We start from the raw sequence: 26,180 nt of genomic DNA, 5'->3' as shown, positions 1-26,180 counted from the left end.
CTTGCCACTTTTCAGATATTTTGATAAGATATTTATGCTTCTTTTAATCCGCCCGTGCTTTTGCAGACAATGTATGTTCTATCCTGGGGGATAGAGTTCCATAATTTATTGAAAAGTTTACAATTTGTGGCAAAGAAGAACATAAGTCTAGTCTGAAAAGTGATTATAATAAACAAAAAAATTAGTAATGGTTAAGGAAATTTACTCAGAAAAAGAAATTTTTCTCTGGGTATCATCAACAAAAAAATCATGCTTATTGGATGGAAGGATGAAATTTGTTATCCCCACTGGTGTATTTCACTGAGAAGCTCACCGATTACCTTTAAAGCTTTCTGCTCTATGGACTGACCAAAGGAAGATATTTTACTCTAACTCTATTATTGAACATATTTTAAATATTTGAACAATGTATTTAGCTATGTTTTTTGTGCTAGAACTTGTAACTGTATATTATACACGAATTAATAGTTTTGGTCACATTTAAGAGTGACTACATTTTGGTGTTATTTCTTTCAGTTTCCTAGGGGTGAGGATGATTGATATCAACAATCATGTTGATATAACAACAATCACTGTTCTGGAAAACATGAGGTTGAATCTTACAGAAAAGGAACCTAAAAATATGAGACAGAATCTACAAATTAATGCTGAGCATTTAATATAGCATTGAACCACTTGGGAAGTCTTGGGCGTATGAAGTGATGGAAAGACTCTCGAAAGCCACTAATTTGGCACTAAGAAGACATTTTAAAAACTCACAGAACACATCTCTAAATAGAAATGAATGCTATCCTAAAAACTTATATTAAGTTTATTATATCAACAACTTCTTTCACTGTGAATCATAAGTAATGCTGAGGTTTCCACAGGCCACAAAAGGCCAGAGAAGAGTCAGGGGGACAGGGAGCATGGAAATAAGATGAAAAAAAATCTTAAATTGGAAAATCAAATCTAGGTCTATACCGCAGACACTGAAGTGAAGGACTGGCAATTGTTCAGTGGAAGTGACCTGGGAGTTCAGGAAAATGAGAATGGCTCCTGTTCTTGTCTGCAGCAATGAGATCTGTGGTCTAATAGCCCTAAGGTGCTAAAATATACCTTAGCACCTTTTGCTGTCTCAAGTTGTCCCAAGATAAGGTGAAAGGAGACAGGTTCTGGTTTTACCCATCCTATTAAATTTTTCCAGATAATTAGAAAAGTCAAATGAGTCTTGGTACTACTATTTAAAATGTTAAATGATAATATGAAGACATAAATTACACTTTCTCTCTTTTTTCATATCATTAGCACGGGCTGATTAAGTTAATAATACACAGAAACGAATGCATTTTTAATATTGTGGAAACATTCCATTTTTCTTATTTCCCATCCCTATTGCTTTCCTAAGGTGGGAAGGTTAATGTGAGTAACTTGGACAGCATTCTGGGGGAAATGAGGATTAAGCCCCCAGGAAAGGAACAGAAAAAACTGACAGAAAACCTGCTACTTAATGGTGAGGATTTTAGAAATAACTGTGTCTTTGAAGGGAGTTAGCGCTTGTGAACATGCATACCAGAATTTCTAAAGCACTCAGAAGATATTTGCAGATCTTAAGGAGGGATTAATTCCTAATGTAAAAGTCCTATTTCTTCATTTTTATAAACTCCAGGGAGCAGAATGAAGTTCTGTTTGTAGTTCATTGTTTCATTTAACACTCTCTGAAAAAACTTCCTTTCTCCCATCATCCCTATATCCTCAAAATATTTAGATTTATATCTTCAGATCAATTTTCTCACTCAAATATTGTGTGTTATAAGTTTTATAGGACACTTCTTTCTTTTTAAAGTTTATTTTGAGAGACAGAGACAGAGAGAGTGGGGGAGGGTCAGAGAGCGAGGAGAGAGAGAGAATCCCAAGCAGGCTCTGCACTGTCAGCACAGAGCCCAACGCAGGACTGAATTCCACGAACCATGAGATCATGACCTGAGCTGAGATCAAGAGTCAGACACTTAACCAACCGAGCCACCCAGGTGCTGCGTAGGACATTTCTATGACTGTCCTTCAGACATCATAGATTTTGTCAGAAACTGAATTCATAGTTTTCATTGTGGTATTTGACCAAAGCAGCTACATGGGGCTTTTAGAAATATGTTGGGGGAATATCTGGTTGTTACAAACTGTTGTCACCAAGTGATTGTAAAAGTGGATGCTCTTAGCATCATATTCCCTGAGCGTCAAGGATACTCAGTGCTGTGCAATTCATCGGGCTTTTCAACACAATGAAGAATTATTCCTCAGGAAGATGCCAGTGGCTCTTCCAGTAGCTGAGAAAACTCTGTTTTTATACTCTTTTACAATTGTGGTACTATCGTTATTACCCTAGTAATATAAGCTAAAACACTGAGAGACCTTTCCTCACCTCACTCTGACTTAACTAGTTGTATTACAAATGAGTACCACTCTTGCCTTTTATAAAACGTGAGCTTCTTTTGTCAGAGACCCTGCCTGATCCTTCATTGTAAATCTTTCTCCCCCGACCCAGCAAAGTATCTTTTACATATTCGCTATGTAATAAATATTTGATTAATGAATAGAATAAATGAAAGGAGTTTCTTCCCCAAATGAGAGCAACAAATAAAAAGAATGGCAATCCTAGCGAGTGATAGTACAATATTAACAGATGCCTCAAATATTTGCTGACTTTTGTACTTGAATAAACCCTTTGTAGTAATCTTATACCAACTGTTCTTTGGTACCGAGACGCTCTCCTGGTTATCCCACACAGAATCAATTGTCTTCTGACATTATAAGAAGTACTGCTATTTTGTTTGTGTTTGGGAACTTGTATTCTGAGGGAAGCTTGTTTATTTATTTTGTATTTATTTATTTGGATAGAGAGAGACCGAGCATGCGGGGGAGGGGCAGAGAAAGAGGGAGGGAGAGAACCCCAAGCAGGTTCCACACTGTCAGCCCACAGCCTAACGTGGAGCTCGATCCCACAACCCTGAGATCATGACCTGAGCCAAAATCGAGTCAGATGCTTAAGTGACTGAGCTACCCACGTGCTCCGCTCAAGGAACCTTGTAACCTATTGCAGTCTCTTCAATTCTCAATGACATGGTAAAAAGGTGGTTTCATAGACAATACAGAGATAGAGACCGAAACTTCTCTTCTTATTTTCTTCCAATTTCTTCTTTGTCATCTCCCCATTCTACCCCATGTCCTTCTAGTCTGAGTCACTGAATGTCCCTTTTTGGGTTATCATTTACTTTATTGGGACTAATTACAATTTCATTATAGTTAGTAGCTTTATCAAAGGACTTTGTGAATACCCAGAACACCCCAAAAGGAAACCCTATATCCTTTAGCTATCACCCTTTTATTCTCTCCCCACCACCCTACAAGCCCTAGGCAACTTACTAATCTATTTTCTGTCCCTATAGATTTACCTATTCTGGACATTTCATATAAGTGGGATAGTATGTAGTCTTTATGATTAGCTTCTTTCACTTAGTATGATGGTTTCAGGTTCATCTATATTGTAGCATGTATCAATATTCGATTCTTCCTTTTTTCCAATTTATTTATGGTGGTAAAAGGCACATAACATAAAGTTTATTACCTTAACCATTTTTAAGTGTCCAGTTCAGTGTTATTAAGCACCTTCACATTTTTTGTGCAATGACTACCACCATCCGTCTCCAGAATTCTTTTCATTTTGTAAAATTAAAACTCTGTATCCATTAGGGATGCCTGGGTGGCTTGGTCAGTTAGGCGTCCGACTTCGGCTCAGGTCATGATCTCACGGTCCGTGAGTTCGAGCCCCGCGTCGGGCTTTGTGCTGACAGCTCAGAGCCTGGAGCCTGTTTCAGATTCTGTGTCTCCCTCTCTCTCTGCCCCTCCCCTGTTCATGCTTTGTCTCTCTCTGTCTCAAAAATCAATAAACGTTAAAAAAAATTAAAAAAAAAAAAACCTCTATATCCATTAAACAAACACTTCCCATTCTCCCCTACCACGAGCCCCTGACAACCACCATTCTACTTTCTGTCTGTATGGTTTTGACTAATCTAAATACTTTATATAAGTGGAATCATGCAGTGTCTATTTTCGTGACTAGTTTATTTTACTTACCCTAATGTCCTCATGTTTCATCCAGGTTGTAACATATGTCAAAATTTCCTTCCTTCTTAAGACTGAATAATATTCTACTATATGTATATATGTTCATTCATCCATCAGTGGATACTTGAGTTGGTTCCACATTTTAGTGATTGTGAATATGTTCTGTGAACATGGGTATACAATTTCATTCCTTTTTGTTGCCTAATAACACATTCTGTTGTATGTGTATATGTTTTGTTTATTCACTCATCCTTTGATGGGCATCTGGGTTCTTTCTGCCTTTTGGCTATAATGAGCATTTCCAAATGTATACAAAGTAGGAAGAATAATATAATGAATGATAAAGAATAAAGAATAATAGAATGAACCTAGATTCAACAGTTATGAAGATTCATCTCACTTGCTTCTTATTTATTTATTTATTTTTTAAATTTTAACGTTTATTCATTTTTGAGAGACAGACAGAGACAGAGCATGAGCGGGGAAGGGGCAGAGAGAAGCAGACACAGAATCCAAAGCAGGCTCCAGGCTCTGAGCTGTCAGCACAGAGCCTGACGTGGGGCTTGAATTCACAAACCGCGAGATCCTGACCTGAGCCGAAGTCCAATGCTCAACTGACTGAGCCACCCAGGCTCCCCTCTGATTTATTTTTTATATTTCTGACTGAAATATTTCAAAGCAAATTTTCATTTAGTCCTTATATACTTCAGTATACATCTTCTTAAAAGTATGGATTTTTTTACATGACTGCAATACCATTATACAGCTTATTTTTAAATTTCCCTTCTTTAAAATATTTTTTACAGTGAGCTTATTCAAATAAAGAACCAAACAAGCTTTACACACTGCATCTATTATGACACTTAAATCTCATGTACTCTACAGCTATTCCTCTACCTTCTTCGTCTTTTCTTTTTAGGCACTGATTTTTTTTTAAGAAACTGGGTTGCCAATTGTCTTGTAGCATTTCTATATACTAAAAAAAGAAAAATTTCCCATATACTAAATTTACCCGTTTTTGTCTGTTTTCTCATCTCTCTTGTTTCTCTGTTGTCCGTATTCCTCATAAACCAGGAGTCAGCTCTGATGGCTTAGTTATTTTCATCTTCAACATTTTTTCACAAGAATACTTCATAAGTAATACCGTTTATTTCACATTGCATTCCATCGGGAAATACAGATCTAGTTTATCTTTTTGAAAACGGCTCTACAGTTGTCCCAAATCATTTATTTAAAAGTCTGTCACCACATCCTTGAATTTGAGATGCCATCCTAACTATATACTTGATTTCCACGTGCACTTGTCTATTTTGAGAATTTCCATTCTGTTCTATTGGTCTGCTTATTCATGCTCTAAATTGTGTTGAGTATAACAGCTTTATAATCTTTTGCTATGAGTAGATCTAACCCCTCACTCCTCAGCCCTTGTACGCACACACACACACGCACACACACACGCTCCCTTGTCCACCCCGCCCAGTTCTGGCTGTTCTTTATAGAAACATCTTTTTTGTGTGACTTTTAGTAGGAGTGTATTTGTCTTGGTTTTTTTTCTTTCATTTTCCACTTGCTGTGTGACATATTTCCTGGTGAGAAGATTGATTTCTTAGGGTTTGAAAACCACTTATATTATGAGAGGACTTATCACATGTACGTGTTTACTGTTGTGCCAAGTTTAAATCCCAACATAGGGGCGCCTGGGTGGCTCAGTCGGTTGAGCGCCGACTTCGGCTCAGGTCACGATCTCGCGGTCCGTGAGTTCGAGCCCCGCATCGGGCCCCTGTGCTGACAGCTCAGAGCCCGGAGCCTGTTTCAATTCTGTGTCTCCCTCTCTCTGACCCTCCCCCATTCATGCTCTGTCTCTCTCTGTCTCAAAAATAAATAAACGTTAAAAAAAAAAAATTAAAAAAAATAAAAAAATAAAACCCAACATAATGAAGAAATATGAAAGCATATCATGCACCCTTATTTCTTGTTTTCTGTGGTATAGAAATACTGACTAGCCTTTCAACTTTAACATCGAAATCTTCCACATTCAATACAGATCCGCGTTATTGTGAGTCAAGATTTAACCACGTGGTGATGTACCCACTTGGCTGTAGCTCCGGCCTCCATGGGTGCAGACAATGCCATATGCACGGTGTGCACCAGTAAGAGTGCCCCGTAGACACCGTGAGCTGCCCACTAGGAAGCTCGGGAAAGACACACCACCTCTACTTGGCACTAAACCGAGGATTGTCCCAAAGGACTTTCCCACAGCCCTAGATTCACTAGTGGGTAGAGGATGAGTTCCACGTGGTTCAAGGTCCCCTTCATGTTCCCATACAGCTGTCTTGTTTCCTTCCTCCCTCCTTCCTCCTCTTTCCCCCTTCTTTTCATTTCTAAACATTTTTTTTTCTCTTTTTCGGCTATCCTGGGTCATTTTGTATTGTTTCCTATCTCCTGCAGATGCAGATACTTTTAGCTTGTTTTCCATTGCTTTACACATAGGAAGCACAATAGTTTTGTAATTTGTGCCTGATAACTTCTAAATCTAAAGTTTTTATGAGCATGTTGCTGCTGCCCGTTATTTCTGCTTATTGTCTCTCAGGTAACTTGTTTCGTTCTGTGTTTGGTTCTTTTGAGCGTGAGCTATTTTCCTTGGAAAATTATAGAAAGAAACCTTTGAGGCTAAGGATGGAAGCATGTTCCTAAGGAATACTTGCCTTTGCTGCTGCTGGGCACTTGGACAGAATCACCCACACTCCATGAGGTCATCAACATGACAGTTCAAAGCCAGATGGAGCAAGTATCATTAGAACAGAAACAGTAACAGGGCTCTGCTTACCTCCCTAGGTTCCTACTTTTGATGAGACTTTGCACTAGTAACTTACTCTCTTATCAGCTCTTTAGTACTTTTGAGGAGATGCTTTTTACATTTTATCCAAGATTTCAGTTTCCAGAGGAAGGTTGGTCTGAATAACATCGTCCTCCACATAAATGGAAACAGAACTTGATTATAGATTTTTGTCGGGAGTTGAGGCATCTAATCTGGGAGTTCAGGAAAAAAAAAAAAAAAACCCTCATTGTCAGCCACAGTTTGATTTTACCATTTGCTGTGAAAGATTTGAAAATTGCTCATTCACCTGGAAGATTTCTATTCAAAGTCTAACATCCTTATTGACCCCCTTGATATATGTGAATAGACTATATTACATCTTGTTTTCCTCATGAGACTGATAATCATTAATGCACTGTGAGTAATGCGAGTGGTCACATTTTGGAATCAGTGAGTTTTCCCCATATTCTTTACTTTTTCACAAGGAGAGATTATTGATGTCGATAAAATGGATTCTCCTTTGCAAACTATGGGGATGAACCTTTCAGAAGAGGAAATTAATGATCTGACACGTGATCTACCAGCTGACGGTGAGTATTTAAGATATGTTTGAATTGGTTAGAATTGGTTAATCTGAGCTTCTATAAAAGAATCTCTGAAAACTCTACTTTGGCATTAAGAAGACGGAAAACATGAAAGATGACTCAGACTGAAAGTAAACATGTTTTGCCCCTTGACATTTTCAATAACTTCATTTCCACTTGGAGTATGGCCAAGGCCAAGGCCACTATTAGAACTGAACAAAATTAGAGAGAGACCCTGCTGTGGAGGGAAGGGAGTGGGGTGCATTAAATAGAAGAAGCTTTAACACAGAAAAAATTTTTAAAAATTATAGAGAAAAGAGAGCAGAGCCCAAAGTGGGAAATTATTTTTAATTTCTTTTAAGTAAGCTCTAGGCCCAGGGTGGAGCTCAGTTCACAACCTGAGATCAAGAGTTGCATGCTTTACCACCTGAGCCAGCCAGGTACCCCTAAGTGGGAGGTTATTAAAATAGCATTTCTGTCTTCGCCTCACCATTTTCAAGGACATGTAGAAAGCCAGAATAAGGGCGTTTGGGCGGTTCAGTCTGTTGAGCATCCAACTCTTGATTTCGGCCCATGTCATGGTCCCAGGGATGTGGGATCGAGCCCTGCATCCAACTCTGTGCAGAGTGTGGCCTGCTTTGGACTGTCTCTCTCTCTCTCTCTCTCTCTCTCTCTCTCTCTGTCTCTCTCGTGCACACGCGCGCTCACTCTCTCTCTCTTAAAAGAAAAAAAAAAGCGTGATAAAGGAGGAATATGAAGTGTAGGACCTATTTCCTGCACCAAAGGAATAGGACCAAGTTTTCCAGATACCCTTGAGGGGAAAAGGAACAGTAACCACTCAGGCCTGAATGTGTGGAATGCCTGAATGCTCAGTGGCCCCCACCTATGCCTCTGCTTACATCCCCTCATTCTGAGCTGGATTCCATGGTTCAAGGACTGACTGTTCCCAAAGCTCTAATCTCCCTTGATGGGCTAGAGACAAAGTCTAAAGTTTAGTACATTCTGAATTGGGGCTAAAAGAATTCTCAAGCTAAATAAGCAAATGTTAAATATCAGCCTGAGAACGTTATAGTAGGGCTAAGAAGTATCTGTCTGGAACATTCCTTAACTATCATATAACCTTAGATGAATCAATACTTGCTCATCTTATTAAGGCGCATTTATTCACATCATTGTGTAAGATAAGCACTGTACCCTTAAAAATATTTTTGTTAATTCATTTAATTTATTCTCTAATTTTTACCACTAGTAGTATACAAGAAGGACCATGCAAGTGGTCTTCATTGTCTTGTTTTCTTTGCTTGCAATGGTGTATCCATGAATGAGACTAGATATGGAACAATCAGCTTTCATAATAGAAAACTATTTTTTGTCTATTTGAGATTATGGTGGAATTTTTTTTAATATTGCTAAAAAAAGCAGAATTATGGGTGGAAATATAGCTATTATTTGAAACTATCCTCTGGTATTGCCATTGATTTCTGTTCCTTATTTTAAAATAATAATTTCAGATCAACCAACATAATGAAAATCATTGTGAGATTAAAAAGTACACATGAAATAAAATGGACATGTGGAATGATTAATCCTTTTTTCTTTAAGTCAGAGTTAGAATTTTTTTAAAGTTAATTTATTTATTTTGAAAGACACGAAGAGAGCGTAAGCGGGGGCTGGGACAAAGAGGGGGGTGGACAGAGGATCCAAAGTGGGCTCTGTGCTGACAGCAGCAAGCCTGATGCAGGCTTGAACTCATGAACCGTGAGATTATGACCTGAACTGAAGTCAGATGCGTAACCGACCGAGCCACCCAGGCACCCCCAGAGTTAAAATTTTTAAGTTATTGCTTATTGGTGATCTGCTCATCTGAAGAGTTACCATCAGTATTGAGCTTAAAAAGAAGTTTTGTGAAAGATTAAGGCTCAAGCATAGAGCCCCAATTATATCATTTGGGACAGAAAGACCCCATTTAGGGCAAAGCTTTTCTCATACTGTGTCTGTCAGGACGGAGATATGAATTTACTGGAGAGGGCAAGATTCAGTTGAAGTAGGACCCAAGTTAAATAGCAAGTTTTACACCCAATAGGTGTTATCATCTTTGTTTCTGAGAATTTCCAGTGGCCCCATAAAACTGACATGTATCTTCATGCTTTCCTGACCTCACTAAATGGTTTTACTACAGAAATAACTTTTGGAGTATTCTGCCTCAAAAGATCCAGAAGAAAAACAAGGAAGATTCTCGTTAGCCTAGATTTAGCAACCAATGAATACATGTATATTTATCCTGCTCCCTGTTCTAATACTTGTTATTGTGTACATGTAAGTGTCACACAGCTTCTGCTAAGAGTCACTGCGTACTTCTAATACTTCAGTAAATATTTTTGAGTTATCCAGGACCTTCATTTGTAAATTTTCCACCGTATAGGGGTTTTTAGATATTGTATACTATAATTTATTACTTACAATCTAAAATCAGGAATTTTTCAAGTAACTTACCAACAGTGACAGTTTTTTAGGTCGTTTTTCTTTCTTGGCAAAATATAGATCTCAAAAATCATCTATTTGTGAGATATTTCTGTTCTTTAACATATTAATGTCTTTTTAAATATTAATTTGTATGAAATTCAATTGGGTGTCTACTATGAAAACTATGCACATCATTAGAGTTGGGAAGTTAAGCTCAAAATGAATATTGCCCTCAAGCAAATCATACGTCATGCAAATCAAGAGTAAACTGGTCTGCCTGGGTCAGTGAACATGAAAGGAAATAGTAATTAGAATCTCAGTAAAGAAAGAGATAATTTCAAAAGTCCAGTTGAAACAGTGGTGAATAAGATCCCAGTTTTAAATTTTGTTTTCCCTGGTGTGGCCCAAATCATCTTTGGTTTTCCAAAGTCTAAAGCTAAAAATAAAGTCTGATGAGAAAAGGTGACTTTTGAATCTCACACCTTTAGAGTTTTGCCATATGACAATGGATGAAAGCAGTTGTTAAAACAGGCACCTTTGTAACAAGTAGAATGATTATTTTCCATGTCCTTTTGTGCTCCTTGGGATAGGTGGGGGATAAAATTCAGTAGCCAATGAATGCCATTGTGCTTCCTGTTTTGCATTTCTCCGTGAATACCACTGTGTATTTGATTTCCATTTTCTTACAGTTCATGGGAAGGTTGAAATGAGAACGCATATGGATGGAATGAAACCTTTTACAGGTAAATAAGAGACTGTCACTTTTGTCCTGGAAAATATTTTGCTCACAGGGATGGATGATCAAAAACAGTTTGGGGAAGGGGGTCAAAATGCCACAAAGCTCTCTTACTATAAGTCACCTTTTTCTCAATTCTGCTTTCACTTGGTTGATGTACCAAACTTGGACTCTTTTCCAGAGTTCTAATCAGTTCTAATCAGTTCCAGAATCAACTGATTCTGGTAGTTCTTTCTCACTCATTTAGTGTTTCGGTGGAAGGATAGTTTCATGAAGCAACCCACTCACTGCTCAGCTGTTTTTGCCAATGTCGCTCAATCTTTCAATAAGAAATTACTTTTAAGTAGATCTAGAGGGTACAATGCTAAGTGAAATAAATCAGTCAGAAAAAGACAAATGCCGTTTGATTTCACTCATGTGGAATTTAAGAAACAAACGAATGGGGCGCCTGGGTGGCTCAGTCAATTAAGCATCCGACTTCGACTCAGGTCATGATCTCATGGTTCATGAGTTTGAGCCCCTCATTGGGCTCTGTGCTGACAGCTCTGAGCCTGGAGCTGCTTCAGCTTCTGTGTCTCCCTCTCTTTCTCTGCCCCTCCCCCACTCACGCTTTGTATTTCTCTCTTTCTACACAAATGAATAAACATTAAAAAAAAATTTAAAAAAACAAAACAAAACAAAACAGAAACACAAGCCAAAAAAAAAACTAGACTCTTAACTATAGAGACCACATTGTTGCCAGAAGGGAGGCGGTGAGGGGATGAGTGAAATAAGTTGATGGGATTAAGAGTTCATTTGTTATCATGAGCACCGATTAATGTCTAGAGTTGTGGAATCATTATATTGTGCATTGCACACTTATTCCAGTTACACTGTAAAGCTTTGACAGGATCAAATTATTGTCATTATGTAGAAAAAAGCCACATTATTCAGAGACAAGAATAAATACAATAAATGATAGCTGAATTTATATGTTTTCCATCTAGTATCTTAATTTGCTGGCCAATTGTAAAACAAATTTGTTCTCAGCAGGGCAGACTTGTTCCCAGAAATAAAAGACCTTCCTTTTGTAAACACTAAGGGGTTATGTTCTATTATGTGACTTCCCCATAATTCTGTGTAAACGTGTTTCCTTTTCCCCTTCCATTTCCTCAGATGGGGGGGATGCATTATAATGAGAATGAATTTTTCACCATTTCATGGAATGATTATTCTCAGACATTAATGTTCTTGTATTTTCAAAGGAAAAATGTCAGTTCATGTCAGTGATCTGGAGAGAGTTCTGGGAAGCATGGGGATCGAGCTCACAGCTGAGGAGCTTAAAAAGCTGCAGGAAACTCTGCCAATGGATGGTGAGCTATACAGAAGCCACAAAGACTTTCCAGGGAACTTGGTTTTGTGGCCCGTGTGAACAATTTAAAATTTTTACCTGTCGAGGGCTTTCTGAAAAATCCTGAAATTGATTAGGAAAAGGCATTGTCATTTGGATTTAGTCTGCAGTTTACCAAACCCTTCAGCCATAGCTTTGCCATCTGAGTGTCAGGTAGTTGATCAGCCTATATCCTAAGGAAGAAAAGGAAGGAAACTGGAGGGGACTAGGAAAAGAAATAAAAGGGGAAGTCAACCGAAAAAGGAAAGATGTGTGATTGTTCCAACATAATAGTGTTTCCCTCAGCTGTCAGTCGCCTACTTGCCAGAAAATACATATATTTGTCACACTGAGACAGTTTTCTTTTCCATAACTTCTTTTTAAATTTAATACCGAGACAGAACACATTTCCCACTCAATTACAGTTGTTTTACTGAAGTTGTAAGTAAGTGAATGTTCATACCATTTCCCTTCTGACATGAATTGTTCCTTTTCCTCTAGCTGCTGGAAACGTATTTCAGAATGCAATGTTGGATGGGGTGAAATCCACTAAGGGTAGGTTAAAAGCCTGATAAGAAAGGCAGAGACATCTGAAATCTTCAAGGTTCACATTTATCATTTAGATGCGAGTCCTGTCTAGCTTCCTATGTATAGATTACTTAGTTACTTTCTTTTATTTTAAGTTTATTTATTTACTTTGAGAGAGAAAGATAGTAAGTGGGGGAGTGCAGAGAGAAAGAGAGAGAAGGGGAATCCCAAGCAGGCCCTGCACTGACAGTGCAGAGCCAGACGCAGGGCTTGAACTCACCATCCCTGAGATCATGACCTGAGCTGAAATCAAGAGTCAGATGCTTAACTGACTGAGCCACCTAGGCACCCCAGTTACTTAGTTACTTTCATCATCATAATATTTTATGCTATAATGTCTCAATACATCTTTCTAGGAATCCATACTCACAACCCAAAAAATCTAATCATACACAGCAAATTATGAAGAAAAGGATTACCAAATTTTTAGGGAGTTGTGTAAGGAAAACTTGTTATGAAGGAAGATCGAAGGCAAATCCATAGAAACAAAAAGTAGATTAGGGTTGCGGGGGGCTGGGTGGAGAGGGAAGTAGGGAGTGACTACTTAATATGTATGGGCTCTCCTTTGGGGATGATGAAAATGTTTTGGAACTAGAAGTGATATCTGTACAACATTGTGACTATGTACCAAATTCCACTAAAGTGTTCACTTTAAAATGATTAATTTTATCTAAAAAAGTGCTAAGATTCTGCTTGTTTTTAAGGTTACCTTATGATCTTCACTCTGTTTTAATATTAGCTAGTTAATAAATTAATGAGGTCCTATCATCAAAGCTCATTCCTATTCTCTCTAATATTGGTTATAATCAAATCATGTAGCCTATCCCTTCATGAGCTGTTTATAATACAGGCTTCTATTCAAGGTTTAAAGGAAGAATTACTAATTCTGATTTTTCTGTTGATTATTTAATGCTCTTAGACATGTTAAATGGGAGTTCATACAGAAAAGTAATAATCACATAAGTACATTTTCTCTTTTGTTTTTTATTGTAATAATGACAAAGTGTATATATTCAGATAACAATTCACATTCAAAAATATATTTCTAATATTTTAAACTCATTTTTTTTCATGTTTCATTCCTGTATGTTTCCTAAGGAGGCAAAGTCAAGGTGAATAACCTGGACACTGTCCTGGAAAACTTGGGAATCAAGCTCACACAAAAGGAACACGAAGATGTGACAGAAAATCTACCACTTACCGGTGCGTGTTTCACATACTACTGTATCTTACAGGAGACTTTCTGCACTTGTACATGAGTGTGTCCATAATTAGTTTTACCTAGTATCGAAATGACATTTTTGCAAAGCTTAGAGAAGAAACTAGCCTTCTCTTCATTTCTATAAGCCCCATATCTTTAACCTCTTCTCTTTTGGATTCCAAGCATCACACACAGAACTATTATAACTACTTTCTGACCCAGTAATGAATTTACAAGAAGCAAAATGAATCTCATAGGCTATAGAATAGAAAGGAAGGAAGAAAAATATGACTAATTTCCCTATTATTAGTATCCCTCAAATAGTTGTGTCCTAAGCCCCATTAATCACTCTAACTTTTACAATTCCGTGTTACAATTTTCAGTGGACAGTATTATCCACACTCCTATTTCCAACTGTCATTATATGCTGAAAACTTCTAGATGTTTTTCTGCAGCCCAAATTCCTCCCCAAATATGGGTTGGGTAAAACCACATCCAGATTCCTGTTGGGTTGTATCTGCCAAATTCATTCTTGCTCAGCAAAGCCTCAGATCTTAAATTCACTATATTTAAAAATACCTACCAAAAACTATCTCCTAATTATACATTCCCTTTCTCAGCTGGTGGCACCATCATGTTCTCAGTAAAACAAATTTAAAAATTGACATTTTTCAGGGCACCTGGGTGGCTCAGTCGGTTAAGCCTCCAACTTTGGTTTAGGTCATGATCTCGCTGTCCATGAGTTCGAGTCCCGTGCTGGGCTCTGTGCTGACAGCTCAGAGCCTACAGCCTGCTTCAGATTCTGTGTGTGTGTCTCTCTCTGCCCCTCCCCCAATTGTTCGTTTTCTCTTTCTCTCTCTCTCTCTCTCTCTCTCTCTCTCTCTCAAAAAATAAATAAATATTTTTTAGAAAACCCGAATTGGTATTTTTCACTGCAACTTTTTCTTAGTGCCACATCTCATTGAATACCAAGTCCTACCAATTAGGAGTGCTGACTATTTCATACGTCTGTGATCTGACCCTTGCTTTCCTTTTGGCTTTATCTTATATTATTTCCTGCTTCCACATTGCCCTATAACACCTCAGTGTCTGAACCATAGTATTGGATATAGGCAGGGTTCGAGATTCTTATATAGTCGGCTCTCCACCCTGTTGCAAAGCAGTAGCTATAAATGGATGAATTTTAGCGGGAGCATCTCCTGATTTTATCATTTGCTGTACGTCAACCCAACTGCTCTATTACAGTATGTTTACTTGTCCGTCTCACCCCAGAAACTGACTTGTTCAGAAATTATATTAAATTTATTATTAAATATATTTTAATTTTTAGTGCCTCATATGGTGCCTGAAATTTAGTAGATAATTCATGAAATTTTCTTCAGTTAATATACAGATCTTCTTTGTTATTTAATGCTTGTACCATGGCATCTGATTTGATTATCCAATTGTCCTTTTCCACATACTCTCCAACTCCTAGAACAAAAATACTTAGGCATATTTCACCAGGCCAATTCTTGTCTATAAAATTAATCTCAAAGTTTACCTTTTCCAGAGCTCCCTGATCCCTGGAATTCACTTTATTTACTCTTCCTCTTAGTTTAAAATTCATCCTATTCACACATATATTATTATATACTCAGCATATTGTATAAAAAGTGAGTGTCTTTATGTCACTCTTCTTTGTTTATGAACTGTGATTTTCTTGTAAGTAGAAACCATACCTACATCATTTTATATTTAGAGGCAATAAATATTGAAGAATGAATGGAATGATGGAATAATTAGACTAAACAAATGAAAAACAGTGAAAAATACAAATAATTCAAAGTGACAGAAAGTCTTCAAGAGGAACGTCAAATATAGGCTGGCCTTCTAACACTTCATTTGAGCAGTACATAACCAAAGGGCTCCAAATCATTGGTATAAATGTTATCAAAGCAAAAAGACAATTGCCTAATCATCAGTCATGCAGTTTTCTGCTTTCCAAAGAAGGTTTGGCAGAAATTATACTCATTTTGAAACAACCAGCAACATCCTGGCCAATTTCATTGGTATACAAGGGAATACTTGTTCATACTTAGCACACGGGTGCAAACTTGGCCTTCTCTTGAAACCCCCCCTCAGAACCATCCTACTTCCAAGTTATTACCAATAAGGCATAATATTCTTCTAAAGTTTATTGCTTTTTTTATGACTCATGACCCTTTTTTAAAAAAAAAATAATTACTAGTGTTACACAAGGACTTCATGAAGCCTTAGGACATAGGAGAGCAAGTCTGCACATTCGACTCATCACGTAGAATTTTTATTAACCCATTAGCTTTCAGTGAACTGTTGAATCCCCTTTGTAACTAGTTATTATGTTACCACAAGTCCTTTCAGTTTGGAGACTCTCTGAAATATCTACCCATCTTTTAGGGTTAAAGAGAAATACATACGTATCTTTACACACAAGTGTATATAGTGTTAATCGAAGAAACAGGTCACCAATTTATGTGATCAAAAATCCCAAGACAGTTGTGATAGACAAAGAAACTAGAGAAAGACAAATTGGGAAAAGGTAAGAAGACAAGAAAGGTGGTCCCCAAAGACTCCTCTGACAAATGTGGCTGAACCAAAGCTGATAAATTGCTACACAGCCAAATAAGTCACTGGGACCTCTCACCCTGCCAGTAAGATGGAGAGCAGCCTTCAAATTCAAGAGGTTCATTCAAGACTCCATTTTGTCCAAGAGATAAAGACTCTCCCTCAACTAATGTGGAGTTAATTCTTTAAATCCAGGGTTTATATCCTTATAGTTGAGTCAGATAAAGCAGTGGAGCTAATGAACTTCGATCTCTTATTTCCCAATTTACCCTATTTTTTGTCTGTTTATATATGGCTCTCTGGCCTTATTACCTTATTTTGGCTTTCCTTGTAGCTAATGGGAAGGTTGAGCTCAGCACATTGATGGATGCAGTGGCCACTGTTACAGGTTAGTGAACAATTACTGTGACTCTAAGCTCCTAATTCGTACATTAAGTTATATTTTAATGCTCTATTCCAACTCTCCCTCACTACCTTTTTACTCTGCCATTTTACCATTTTATTGGGGAAGTGTTTCTACTTTAATTGTCTAAACTACGGGTTGGCAAACTCTGACCCTTGGGCCAAATCTGCTTCCGTTTGTGTAAACAATTTCATTGGAACACATCCAGCCCATTAGTTTGTGCATTATTTATGGCTGCTTTTACCATACAAAGGTGGAGCTGAGTAGTTGTGACAGAGATCATAAGTCCTACAAAACCTAGAATATTTCCTATTGTTTATAAACTTTTATAGAAAAGTTGGCTGACTCCTAGCCTAGAGTTTAACTTCAGAGTGATCTTACATCCTCGATTGTTATGGTTTACCACGGAGGGAGATTAATTTTAACGAATTATTTTTAATACCCTCTTTTACTCCAAGTAGTCCTTGTATATGTGATAAATTGTATGGAATTTTAACTTTTGATATTTACACTATATACTGAAGTGCAATGCTTGATAAAAAATTCTTTATCCTCTGAGGTTTCTTCCAAACAGTACTTCGATATGCATAATCTGAGTGTCATGAAGGGAAACTGACTTTCTGCAAACGTAGCCTCAAAGTACTAGCCCAGAGTGCACAGGACAGAAAGGCTCATGGACCCAGTTAAAATGTTTGAGTCACACAGTATTACATCATTTAAAAACACACAGCAAAACAAAACAAAACAAAATAAAATAAAAACACACAGCAAAAATGGGGCAGAAATATGGAATACATTAACAAATTCAGGGTAGAGTGAATGGAAGGACTACACTACTTGAATCTAAGGTGTGTGATGTGCATAATAAGTTTTGTGTCTCTCTCTGTTCAGCAGCATTAGTTTTCCCTGCTGCTGATGTGGTTATAAGGACCAGAATTGAGATTCAAGCAGATGGACCACAGATGGAAAGTGCTCTAGCCTGTGACACAAACTCTTTCAGAAAGACTCAGGGTTAGGGGCACCTGGGTGGCTCAGTCAGTTGAGCATCTGACTCTTGACTTTGTATCAGGTCATGATCTCACAGTTCGTGAGATCAAGCCCCATGTCAGGCTCTGCACTGACAGCACAGAGCCTGCATTATGGGATATTCTCTCTCTCTCTCTCTCTCTCTCTCTCTCTCTCAATCTCTCTGCCCCTCTCCCCACTCTATCTCAAAGTAAATAAACTTAAAAAAAAAAACAAAAACAAAAAAAGAAAGACACAAGGACAAGTACCTGTAGCTAATAGTTGTAGCTTGCCATTAAGGCCATCAAAGAGCCATAGGTTTTGTGTTCCTTGAGCAGAGGACACAGAAGACCTAAAAATGGTGTCACCAATGGATTGCCAAATTAGAGTCATTTGAACAAGTGTCATAAATATTTTCCACATCTTGAATATTTGGTGCCTCAAGCAATTTTAGAGTATCGCAAATATTTAACGCTTCTTATACATTTAGCCTAGCATATATTTAGTGAACAGGTTCTCCATGTGCATGTAATGCCTCGTGAGTATTAAATATTGCTCAGTTCTTTCATTCCCTTCTATCTCACTTACATACCCTTTACTTAACTACTTGTCTGTACTGCAAAACATCTTAAAAGATGTAGCCCGTGTTTTGTAAACTACAAACTTGAACTAATGTACTTACTTCACTTGTGTAATAGAATTAAATGTTCTCAAAGGCAAATGCACATTATGCTGAATTAACATATTAAGTAGTGAAGTAAAACCAGACACAACACTCATAATTAAGGTAATAACAGAGACACTGAATTTTAAATATCTGTGATATTTTAAATAACTTGGAATCCCCCAAGCCACTTATATCTTGCTTAAATTGCTTTACTCAAAAAAAATTGCTTTACTCCATAATTATAGATATTGAATTTTTTGAGTAAAGGGAACAATTCTGTTTCCATGATGTCTGATGGCGCAAAGGTCTCATGCTACTTTGTTCATAGCTGTTGCATGATCTGCTAAATAGATAAATGACTTCTTTTTTTCATATTTTGGAGATTTTAGGTCATATCCAAACTTTTCATCTACTTACATTTCTTTCTTTGAAGGAGGAGAAGTTAATGTCAGTGATATTCAAAGTATTCTGGAAAAAATGGGGATAGAGCTCACAGATAAGGAGTGCTCAAAACTAAAGAAATATCTGCCAGTCAATGGTGAGTATTTAAAAAAAACAATGTAGCCTTTAAGGAACTTAGACTTGTGTTTATTTTTTGAGAAGTTCTAGAATTATTTCCATTTGATAAGAACAGGATTTAGAAGGAATTATGCAGTTCCAGTTTAAGAAGTAACCCCAGCAGTGCCACTTTATTTATAGAATCATTGGCCCCTTCGGTCACTAACCTGGTATTAAGTCAAGGAAGTGTCTATTCTAACTTTTGATTCTAGTCAGAAGGCATCCTCAAGAATAAACAGGGACATACAGGAAAGTAAAAAGAGTGAGAAAATACCAGAAAGGGAAAATGGGGAAATTAAAGGGAGGCCTAGGGAATTAAGATGTGTGTGTTTCAGCATAGTAGAGTGCCCATAATAACTCCCTCAGAAGCCAGGGAGCCATATTGAAAATTTTTTCTACTTGTTAATTGTTTTCTTGGTTATTTACAATTAAATTAGGCCTTTTCTGGGGGTAAATTATGATGTCTGTCTTTCCTAAATGCCTAACTTAATCTCTCATGGGTGTGGTCTGATTTCTTTCTTTCTTACAGCTGTTGGAAAGGTGTACCAAAATAGGTTGATGGATGGTGTAAAAACCCTTAAAGGTGAGTGACAGGTATAGCAAAAAAGCAGATGAATCTGAATCTGAAAAGCAGATGAGAAGCCTTTACCACTGTGTGTGTATGTGTGTGTAAAACTACATTCATGTTTTTTCCAAAGATCTTTTCTGTATTTATTTTACGAAATGGCCTCCTGTACCATTCTTTTACCTTAAGATGGAAGCAAAAATCCACATAAAAGTAGAACTCTTGAATAACTTCACCCTTAAGGAAATGGTAAACTAGAAAAATGTCTAATCAGCACAAGTAGGTAAAAGGAAGTTTATGTGTATAGTCATGGATTCTAAGATCATGAAGAAATGTCTTCTTTGAAAATTCATGACTATGGACCTATGTTCATGTTGGTTCCAATTCATATCTGCACTCCCTGCATGGCCCAGGAACTCACAAAAATTTAACAAAAAGTGAGGCACCTGGGTGGCTCTGTCAGTTGAGTGTGTGACTTTGGCTCAGGTCATGATCTCATGGTTTGTGGGTTTGAGCCCCATGATACGCTCTGTGCTGAGAGTGCAGAGCCTGCTTTGGGTTCTCTGTCTCAGTCTCTCTCCGCACCTCCCCCACTCACATGCACGTGCGTTCTCTCTCTCTCTCAACAGAAATAAATATTAAAAGAAAATTTTTTTAAAGTTTGCACCAGCATTGTAGTAACTCTAGTATTCAAGAAATTCATCCTCACATCATGGTCAGAAGAATTTTCCCTATAAAACTTTTCTTAAAATGAACTTGAAACAGAAAATTACAAAAGATGAAAAAATTTTGCCAAAAGGGAATTAAAAGCAAAAATGAACTATTGGGACCTCATCAAGATAAAAGGCTTCTGCACTACAAAGGAAACAATCAACAAAACTAAAAGGCAACCGTCGGAATGGGAGAAGATATTTGCAAACGACATATTGGATAAAGGGCTAGTATCCGAAACCTATAAAGAACTCGCAAACTCCACACCTGAAAAACAAATAACCCCGTGAAGAAATGGGCAGAAGACACGAACAGGCACTTTTCCAAAGAAGACATCCAGATGGCCAACAGACACATGAAACGATGCTCAACATCCCTCATCATCAGGGAAATACAAATCAAAGCCACACTGAGATACCACCTCACGCTGAGTGGTCAGAGTGGCTAAAATGAACAAATCAGGTGATTATAGATGCTGGCCAGGATGTGAAGAAATGGGAACCCTCTTGCACTGTTGGTGGGAATGCAAACTGGTAGAGCTGCTCTGGAAAACAGTGTGGAGGTTCCTCAAAAAATTAAAAATAGATCTACCCTATGACCCAGCAATAGCACTGTTAGGAATTTACCCAAGGGATACAGGAGTGCTGATGCATTGGGGCACATGTACCCCAATGTTGATAGCAGTGCTTTCAACAATAGCCAAATTATGGAAAGAGCCTAACTGTCCATCAACTGATGAATGGATAAAGAAGATGTGGTTTATATATGCAATGGAATACTACATTGGCAATGAGAAAGAATGAAATCTGGCCTTTTGTAGCAACGTGGGTGGAACTGGAGGGTATTATGCTAAGTGAAATAAGTCAGGCAGAGAAAGACAGATACCATATGCTTTCACTCTTATGTGGATCCTGAGAAACTTAACAGAAGACCATGGGGGAGAGGAAGAGGAAAAAAAAAAAGTTAGAGAGGGAAGGAGGCAAACCAGAAGAGACTCTTAAAAACTGAGAACAAACTGAGGGTTGATGGGCGTTGGGGGAGAGGGGAAAGTGGGTGATGGGCATTGAGGAGGGCACTTGTTGGGATGAGCACCGGGTGTTGTATGGAAACAAATTTGACAATAAAGTATATTTAAAAAAAATTTGCCAATATATACGATAAAAAATGGAACCCCCAAAGACTTCATATGATACAAATATTTTAGATAGTCCATAAAATAAGTATGCTTTAAATGACTAAATTCACAAAAGGAAAATGGAAATACTCTTAAAAACTAGCACAGGAAAAAATGGATTTGAAAGGAGTCAAAATTTCTAGAAATGAAACGTCTAGCCTGAAAAATTTAAAAACATAATGGTTTTATTAGCAGATGTAAATGAAGAATTAATTGGATTACTGGAATAGAACTCTGAAAAAATTACCAAGATTCCAGCATAGAGACAAAAACGTTACAAACAGGAAGGAGGAGTAAGAGGCCTGAGGGTCAGAGTGAAAAATCTGCCAATTTATCCAACAGCATACAAAAGAGCTAACAGAGACAAAGAAAGAAAATGCTAATTTGAAGACCTAACAGTTGGTAATTTTTTGTGATTGTTCAAAGACATGGGTCCTAAAACACAGGGCACGTAATGAGTCCTAAAATGTTGCTTAAGAGGTCTCTGGTTAATCATATCGTAAGGAAGTCACAGAACACCAAAACAGAACAAAACAAAAAACCCTACGGGCAACCACAGTGCATTCTGACTACCTACAAATGAACAATTAGACTTATAGTGGACTACAATGAGATGCCACCTTACACCCCATAGGATGGCGATTTTATAAAAAGGGACAGAAGCGCCTGCATGGCTCAGTCAGTCAGTTAAGCATCCAACTTCAGCTCAGGTCATGATCTCACAGTTCGTGAGTTTGAGACCCACATCACGCTGTGCTTTGGATCCTCTATCCTTGCTCTGCCCCCCCCCCACTACACCCCGCTCATGCTTTCTCCACTCCCCCCACTCAAAAATAAACATTTAAAAAAATAAAATTTTTCAAAAAGGAACAGAAAATAACAAGTGTTGGTGAGAATGTGGAGAAGTTGGAACACTTGTGCGCTGGTGGTGGAAGCGTGAAATGGTGCAGCCACTATGAAAACCAGTATGGCAGTTCCTCAAAAACTTAAAATTACTACATGATTCAGCAATTCCATTTCTGGGCATGTGTCTTAGTTCATTCAGGCTGCTATAATAAATTTCCAGGGACTGGATGGCTTATAAACAACAGAAGTTCATTTCTCACAGTTCTGGGGACTAGAGTCCAAGATCAGGATGCCAGCATGGGCCCTCCTTTGGGTTGTATTTGTACAGTGACTTCGCATTGTATCATTTCAAGGTGGGAGGGGCAAGGGATCTCTGCAGGTTATCCTTTATAAAGACACTAATCTCATTCATAAGGGCTCTGCCCTCATGACCTAATAACCTCCCAAAGGACCCATCTCTTTTTTTTTTTTTTTTAATTTTTTTTTTTTTTAACATTTATTTATTTTTGAGACAGAGAGAGACAGAGCATGAACGGGGGAGGGTCAGAGAGAGGGGGAGACACAGAATCGGAAGCAGGCTCCAGGCTCTGAGCTGTCAGCACAGAGCCCGACGCGGGGCTCGAACCCACAGACCGGGAGATCATGACCTGAGCCGAAGTCGGCCACTTAACCGACTGAGCCACCCAGGCGCCCCTAGGACCCATCTCTTAATACCATCAATTTGAGAATTAGGCTTTCAATATATGAATGGCAGGGGGTAGGGGGGCACACAGACATTCAGACTTTTGTAGTGCGTATCCAAATTTGTATATCCAGCACTATTCAAAGAGCCAAGAGATGGGCTCAGTCTGTGTGTTCATCAACCTTAAAATGGAAAGAAATTGTGACACAGGCTACAACATGGTGAACATTGAAGACATTTTGCTAAGTGAAATAAGCCAATCACAAAAAGACAGATACTGTATGATTCTATTAACGTAAGATAACCTGGAGCAGTCAGATTCGTAGAGACAGAGGCTGGGTGTAGGGAGGAATGAGGAGTATTGTTTGAGGAGTACGGACTTTTAATTTGGGAAGGTAAAAGGTTCTGGGATGGATAGTGGGTGATGGTTCTAAAACAAGGTGAGTATATTCCATGCCACTGAACTCTATCCTGAAAAATGGTTAAAATGGTAAATGTATGTCATGCATATTCTACTATATATATATTTCAGTCTCACAAAATGAGAGAAATTATTAGACATTTTTGGGAAAATTTATTCAGAGGAAAGAACCATGTAAACTGTTCAGCAAACAAAAATAATACTTTCCTACTGGCAGAAGCATATGAATTTTGTTTTCTGTATTTCTGTAAATCATCTTGAAGTTCTGCCACAGTCTTTAAAAGCTAATTATATGAATGGATTCCCACAATTACTCATTGGAGGAAATTCTAATTCCACCTTTATTACTGACACTCTTAGATACAACCGAATATACATTCGACCTTTTTCTTTAAGGTGAAACCAATATCTATAACACACAGTAATTCATAGCTATTGTCACATTCTAAGGTTATTCAATGTTGCTTACATTCTTCTCTTTCTTCCAAGGAGGGATTGTTGATGTTGCTAACCTAGACACTGCTTTGCAAAACATGGGAATGAATCTCACAGGAATGGAAAATAGCGATTTGATAAAGAACCTACCTGTTGATGGTGAGTAAGCATATAAATTTTTGCATCACTGAATATAACTTGAGTTGTGAGCTTCTATAAAATCATCTCTGAAGAAGTTTGTTTGCCAGTAAGAAGATATTTGTAAAAACTTAAAAATGAGCTCAGAAAGAAAATAAAGTAATATTCTTTCTTGTCATTTTATTAACATATTTCATCAATCTTTTTAATTCTGGATCCAAAGGAATGCTAAAAACATAGTTGTTTGATTAGGACTACAAAAAGTGAGGGAATAGATAAATAATTAGGGGTGAAAATAACATGAAAAACGGTCTAGAGGAGATACAGAAAAAAATAGGAAAATAAAAGAGAAAATGTGGGAGATTAAACATGAGAGGCACATTCCAAAGCCGTATGATAGCACTCATTCATTTTCTCAGAGCGGTCTGCAAACACTCAGGCTATAACATACGGAATTTTGCCTTTTTCTGAAGCTACATAATATCCCACTCCTATTTCAAATTCCATGATCTAAATAAAGGCCACATTCTCAGGCAGCTCCCTTGGAGAACTAGAAACACTGAAATACAATTGAAGCTGAATTAGGGCTGAAATGCAGTGGTTCAATGAAAATATTATGCTAAGTGAAAGAAGCCAGTCACAAAAGAGCGCGTATTGTATGATTCCATTTATAGGAAATGTCCAGAATAAGCAGATCTGTATGTACTACATATTAATGTTTCCATTTGGATTTTTAGAAATCTTTTCCTCATATAATATACTGACACTTAGTCCTGACACTTTCCCTGACACAGATAGATTAGTGATTGTCTAGGACTGCGGTTGGGGCTATAGATGGGAACTGCAAATTAATGGTATGAGGTTTCTTTTTTGATAATGAGGTTTCTTTTGTGGAATATGAAAATGTTCCAAAATTAGATTACAGTGATAGTTGCAGAATTCAGTCTATATCCTAAAACTGTTCACTTGTATACTTGAAATGGATGAATTTGTTTGGTATGCAAATTATATCTCAATAAATTGTTTAAAAATGAGTATTGGCCTGCTCTGTACTTTTAGAGCCAGAAGATAATAAAGAACAAAAATGACATGAAGCTTCTATTTACATATTTGTCATCTACAAATTAGACAAAAAATAATAATTTGTGCAAATGCAATGTCTTAGTTGTTTTTGGTCTAGTAAGGAAAAATGAATCTGAGATCCTATAGAATCCCAAATTTCTATCTTTGTAATATGCTTTCATGTTAATGTCTTTAAATATTGATTTAAAAATATACAGAATCTCTCCTTTTAAAATTATCTCAAGCCAATCACTGAAGTGATCATTAATTTACTCATAGGGAATAAAGGAGTAAGAAACTCTGTGTCAAAAAAAAAAAAACAAAAAAGTCAGGAACTACTAAGTACCAGCCTATTACATAAGGAGATCAATTGTAAGAGCCAGATACAAACATTAATATGTAGCACACAAAAATTGTAAATTCTGTTCCTTGTGCATGATGTAAACAGTGGAGAGTTTCCCAACGTATAGGAGTCATGAAGCAGACTCTGTGGGAAACGGTGACTTAATTTTATATCTCATCCTTAACTACCAGAGGTTTAATTTTCTGTAGTTCAATGAATCAAAGCTCTAGTAATATTTTAGAACTTCTGGCTCAAGATGAATATAGGATAAAATATTAGAGTATACATATATTGCTTTCTTTTTTAAATTCCATATTGCTAATGAGTGCCGGTGTTATATTTGTATTTGATTTACATGGCTCTCTTAACAGATAATGGGAAGGTTAAAGTGAAAAAGTTAATGGATGCATTGAAAATGTTTTCTGGTGAGTGGCAAGTTACTATAAAATTGTACTATTTTTAAAATATCTCCTCGACTTCCCCAAACTGTTTATATGTCTTTATATTATGTCTCATTGAATACTTGTTTTCAGAATCTTATGCTGTATTTATTTGTACAACTTAAATTTTAAAAATACAATGAAAATTCTGTGTCTTGGTAAGAAATCTGGCCCAAATGTTTTTAATAAAGCAATAATATCACTTACCTCACTAATATTCAAATAATCCCATACCTTGATAGGCATATATGAAGAGAAAAATCACATAATTTAGGATCTCCCCA

Source organism: Panthera onca, unplaced genomic scaffold (assembly GCF_046562875.1).
Source record: "Panthera onca isolate mPanOnc1 unplaced genomic scaffold, mPanOnc1 haplotype 2 h2.h2tg000238l_path, whole genome shotgun sequence".
Lineage (NCBI taxonomy): Eukaryota > Metazoa > Chordata > Mammalia > Carnivora > Felidae > Panthera > Panthera onca.
The sequence above is the reverse complement of the archived record's forward strand: the minus strand, read 5'-3'. Positions refer to the sequence as shown.